At 32.9% G+C, this 6,000-nt stretch overlaps 1 protein-coding gene across 1 annotated transcript in view; it reads left to right on the top strand.

The window, feature by feature from the left end:
* Nucleotides 1-6,000, top strand: part of LOC129221443 (clustered mitochondria protein homolog) — an 88,324-nt gene that overhangs the window by 71,644 nt on the left and 10,680 nt on the right. The gene's annotated exons all lie outside the window — the stretch shown is intronic.

Raw genomic sequence — 6,000 nt, 5'->3', positions numbered from 1 at the left:
TCCAGAAATGGCTGTACTCGATGTAAGTTTGTATTTGCATTTATCTTTTGAATTAGAACTAGTAGTGCATTATTTTTTTAAATAAATTTCTTTACTGTGTAAAAAAAAATACTCATTACATGTTTTTATACTCTCTTGGTTTTTATACCAAAGTTCGTAAAATAAGAGATATTGAGAAAATTGTTTAATGAAATGGTTTTGAATATTAATGTTATAAAAATGAGTGTATTTAAATTTATATGTTTCTGCATGTCTATGTTCCTTATAAAAAGTTATTTTACATCAAATCTCTGTCAAACTTAGTAAGGAGGCGCTTTCATACTCAAATTGCATTGGGGGGGGGGGGGTAGAAATTTAGTAGGCCAACGAGGCTATATACAGTTGACCCCCAATAACTCAAAGTCCCAAGGGACCAACTAAAATCTGAGTAAGCGGTAGTTTGAGTTATCGAAGGTTCCTTTCCAAAATTCTCATGAATAATTTTTGTTGTATTTCTCATGAATAGTGCATAATAGATTATAACACTTACAGTTCACATTTTAAATAAAATTAAGTATTAGTCTTCACCAAGTGTGCCGTCCACCTAGATTTTAGGGGGGGAGGGGGGTTATGGCGCAGACTGTGGCATTGAAATTTTTTGGGTGGTTGTTGTAAAAGGTATTTTTTTGGGGGGGGAGGGGGCTCCCCAATTGGGGAGGTCTTAGTAGCATGTAGGGGGTGCACCCTTACTCTTGGGGGGATGGGCTTCCCTGGTGTACCCTAAATAAATACACCTTTAGAGATCAGATACTCCTAAAAAAGGAGTTATTTTCGACCGCTTAACTTTTTTTTCTTGTATCGCATCTTAAAGCATCATTTAGTTTGTAAGCACGATTCAACTTATCCAAGTTTTCGGAACTTTCCAGGAACTGCAGTAAAATATTTGCAAAATCCTCCCCTCAAAAAAGGATTCAAAATCATACAATTTGTTGGTCACTTTATCTTTGTTATTGTTTACACAGCTCTTAAAGCAGTTTTAACTACTGTTTCTCTTGTCGGTAGTTTCTGTCATCAAAGCAGGATTATTTGAGTCATCCAGAAAATAAAGGCTTTTCAATTTTTGACAAAACTTTAAATATCCCAAAGATTTGAAGGCAATGGAATTTTAGGTCCTCAGCCAAGAGCAGCCCTATTTGCTACTTTTCACTCAATTTTGCAACCCAATGTGCATTAAGAAGCACTATTATAAACAAATTCTCCTTACACAAACTGATAAGCTAAGCAATGAGTTAAAGGATGAAAAAAAAACTTTTTCTTGTTTTGACTGCATTTTTTTGCAAAAATGAAAACCAAATTTTCATAAATACTTCAACTAAAAAAGTACATTCGAGATATCAAGACAACTTTGTATTGAAAACGCTAAATTATTTTGGGTCTGAATGAAAACTTTGAGACAAAAGAATATTCAAGTTATAAGGCTTTTTTCGAGAGTCAACTGTACTTAAATTTCAAGTCATAAAATTTGCATACAATTTCTCTATTCTGCATGAATGAATTTTCCTTTTTTCTTGAAATTTTGTACCATGTTAAGGCCTGTAAAAAAAACTACCAGATAAAGTTTGGAGTCTGTATGATATGAGCAGACAAAAAAAAGGCTACAACTTTCTTGAAATTGTTTAACACCGCAATTCTCTGACGGCCGACTGGAACCTGAAAAATTCCATCTTAGAATCCTCATAGATTTTTGATCATTCACATTAAAAAAAATTTCTTTCCTCAAGAACCATAATATCTTATACATTGTCGTTTTGAAGGGAACTTCTAGATTTATTTTCAAAATTTGCTGATTTCTCATAAATGTTTATTTACTTGATTGTAATTATTGCAATAATTACGTACTTTTTCATGTAAAATTGTTATGGCAGTTCTTTAATATCAATTTATTATTACTATTACTTGGTAAAAAAGCTGGGGGGGGGGGGGGCTTGAAGAATATTTCACAAGTTTTTAACAGTCCGCAAGTTTTTTTTCTTGTGCAAAAAAAGGAGGGTCTGCAAACCTTCTAGTCCGCGAAATTTTTCTCCGAAGCAATTACTGTTCTATGGGTCAAAAAAGGTTGAGTAATGCTGTTCTAACAGACAAATTTGAGACTGCTCAGCTCAAATAGCCTCAGACTATCAAAGAAGGCATGCACAATACTCATTACAAAAAATTAACTAGAGTAAAATCATAGTAGCATGAATAAAATATATTTATTTAGTTTAATGTGATAAATGTCGCAATGTAATTGTTAAATTTAACTTTAAAGCAAAATAATACTAAGGTTTTTAAACTTTAAAACAAATGCATAGATAAAAAATTTAAAATAAATTTATTTATTTTTTTGAGAACTTTCTGTGGTACAATTAAGGAAGAAATGTGCTTGAAACTGCATTGGCAACATTTTTCTCAACTTGGCAAAACACAAAGTTTTTTCCCAAGAATGTGTTATATGCGTATGCAGTGTGTTTTATCACCTACTGTGATGGGTTACAAATCTAATAACACAAGGAAATTCTTCACATGCAGTATAAATTTAGTGCATATAAGATAAATATTGCCAAAGAAAGCACAAATATGTACCGCCAGCTTCATCAAAATTTTTGAGACTTTGATAAATGAAGCATTCAGAGCTGAAGGGGATGAAGTCCATTTCGACTTGATAGACTTTAGGTCTGAACACCTTATTTAGGAACGTAACATTTGTTGCCAAAATCAACTATGCTTAGAGCTGAAGTGGATTATCTATAACTGGACTTGATTCATTTTGGGTCTGAAGGCCTCAAATATGTCTAAACATCCTATAACCGAAAGAATATGATTGGATAATATCCACTGTGAAGCTAAATTTCCTAAAACGTAAAAATAACGGTAATTTCTAACGTATAAGAACATTTTCAAAATTTAGCAATATTGATTTTTTTTTTTTTGTTAATGTGGCAACGCATTCACCGTTAAAATGATTCAAGTTTTTTCTACTATGTTTAGAAATGAATTCATATAAAATTTTATAATCGTTCTACATGTCCACTAAGAAAGACAAAATAATCATCAAAACGTAAGGCTTGTAGCCCAATTTTGTACAGATGCACTATTAACCCCCTCTGGCAATATGTCGCTTTTTACAAAAAGAAATGTGGGACTAATAAATACCCAAGATTGCTGAATGGTGAAGTAGTTTGAAGTAAAACTTTAATTTATGTGAAAATGTTTGCATTGTGTTAACGTTTTTCAGCAGGCATTGTTTGTTTCGCAAACCAGGTATAATCATTTTATTTTCTAAAATCTTTTCTAGAGCAACATTGGCCTCATTTTGCATGCAGTAGGGGAATATGATTTATCTCTAAGGTTCCTTGAAAATGCCTTAAAGTTGAATATAAAGTAAGTATGAAATCAACGTTATGTACTCAGTATATTCCTTAAAACTGACCAGATGTTAACAGAAAAGTTACCTTTAAATGCCATACAATATGGAATAAAAAGTACAACTTACAAAAGCACAAAATAGTCATAACACTTGAAAATGGTTTACAGTGCTCAACTTTTAAAAATAGATTTGTTAACCTAGGATATAATAAGGAAAACAATATAAATCAAAGATAGAAAAATGAAAACTTAATTTGTCTGAACCTTTAATGAGAAAACAAACTTACCCCTTTGGGCATAAAATAAAAACACCAACTAAAAACTATAAAGCACAAGTTTTACTGCACATAAATAGGCTGTGCCGTCTTGTAGTGGCTGCTTGGTGGTTGGCAGTAAACTTGGAGATACTTTGCCAAGTTTGATAAATGGGCTTGCCGGCAACTTGGCAATAAATATCTTGCCAAAGTTGGCTCTGTCCCGAATTTTATCCCATAATAGTTTTCAACAATATAGATTAGTAATTTTATTTAAAGGACGAGAGAAATGAAACAAATGCTCGTGAGATTGAAATTTTCATAACAAGTTATAATCCCTTAAATCGGAAAGGGAAATCTGTAGGGATCATGGGAAGGTGAGGATAATGAGCCAACTGACCTGCTGCTGGTCCTGTAAGATTAATACTCTATATCAGGGCTTCCCAAACTTTGGTCTGCGACTGGCCAACCCTTAGTGTAGGGGGTCCTTCATAAATTTTTAAAAAACATATGTATGAAGAACGTTAAATAATACAGGGTGGTTATAAAATAACGTGAGGTGTTCAGAGCCCTCTAGCAAGTGAAGTATTGGACGAAACATTGCCAAATTTCATGAGCGTACATAGCAGACCATGGGATTTCAATTCCTGCAATAAAAAATATAGTGCCAAAAGTCACCACCAGAGGGAATTGTGGCGCTGCAAAAGTGTATTACTTGCGAATGGTAAAGAATTAAATGGTAAAAAATTCAGCACACATCAAGTTTTTAACTACAAATGTTTGTTGCTTTCAAATAAGGTTCAATTCTACCAACAAGAAATTTCAATTCGTAACAAGAAGAATAATACCAAAAGTTGTCACGAAGAAATTTTGGCGTGGAAGCAAAGATTTCTTCTTGAATAATATTCATATAAAATGGTGCACCAACCCTACGTTGAGCTTTAGGTATTGAGTGTATGGTGACAACATTTCTTCAATATCAGTTTTATTAGTCATGCATTTCCTACGATATGGCCACCGTGGTCGCCCTATCTTTCACCTTGTGACGTTCTGCTGCGGGGATTTCTTAATGGTGTGTTTCTACAACATGTTCCCAATTCTCAACTTTGAAAACTTGAATAACATTGCATGTAGGGGAAATTAATCTCCCCCCCCCCAGACGTGTTCAAAATATTGTGCATTGTATGCAGTACATGGAAAGTACCTCCAAGTTGTTCATATTGAACCTCATTTGTTAGTAAAAATCATAAACATATATATATATATATATAAAATTGATGCATATTTTGGCAGTTAGCATTTAATCCTTCAATATTCACAATAATACATCTTTTCAACTCCAAATTTCCCTCTGGTGACAATTTTTTGTACTAATTTTTTCTATTTCAGAAATCATAATCCCATGGTCTACTGTGTATGCCTATGAAATTTGGCAATGTTTCGTCCAATACTTCACTTGCTAGAGAGTTCTGAACAACTTACGTTATTTTATAACCACCCTGTTTTTAAATAATGCTGTGATGCTGTTGGATTTTTAAACCAGAAATTTCTCCTTCGTAGAGCTATCCTTTAAGCACTATTTCCCGCCATCTCAAGATGAGATACTGCAGCATCATGCATATAGGTAGTCGCAGAACAGTTTTCTGCTTCGATAGAACCATGTAGTTGGTCTTTATGTGAATATGAATGTTTGATAAACATAACTTCAGACTGCTCTTTTTTAAATTGATCCTCCAGGATACTTACCCCATTTCTGGCTGCTTCTGAAAAACAAAAATACCAGCCGAATGTGGTAAAGAAAAGTGTGTTCTCTGTTTCGTTTGCCACAAATACAAATCCCGATTTTTCAATTATTACAGACACCTGTTTCAGGGTTACAAGTTACGCCCTTTCAGTGCAAAATAAGTGAGTTTTTGATGACAAGACATCCAACAAAAGCTTTTGTAATCTGCAATTTGTGCAATTAACGTTATTTCTTTTTTACTTTTCAAGCACAAAGGTATTGATTCTACTTTATCTGTGAAATGATGTTAACAGTTAGAAATACATTTTGTCACAGTGCTTTCAAAGATTCTTTGAAGTGTAATTTTTCTGCTCTTTCCCACAAAAAGATAATTGTAATTGATAATTTATGTACATAAAATAACTTATCATACATTTTTCAAGTTTTGAAGTTAAAAACTGGATTTGAAAGCAGTCTAGAAAATTGTGCTTCCAAAAATTTTAAAATTATAAATTACGTATATTAAGAATTGTAAAGCTAAAATGACAGAACACAAAGTATAACTAATAATGAAAATAGTTAAAGAAAAAATGCTCAATTTAATTGTAGATTTTATTGAGACCTTTTCCACAGCCTGAC

The sequence above is a fragment of the Uloborus diversus genome, chromosome 4, assembly GCF_026930045.1.
Source record: "Uloborus diversus isolate 005 chromosome 4, Udiv.v.3.1, whole genome shotgun sequence".
NCBI classification, from domain to species: Eukaryota; Metazoa; Arthropoda; class Arachnida; order Araneae; family Uloboridae; genus Uloborus; species Uloborus diversus.
Note: the sequence above shows the minus strand (reverse complement) of the source record. Positions and strands in the feature narration are given on the sequence as shown.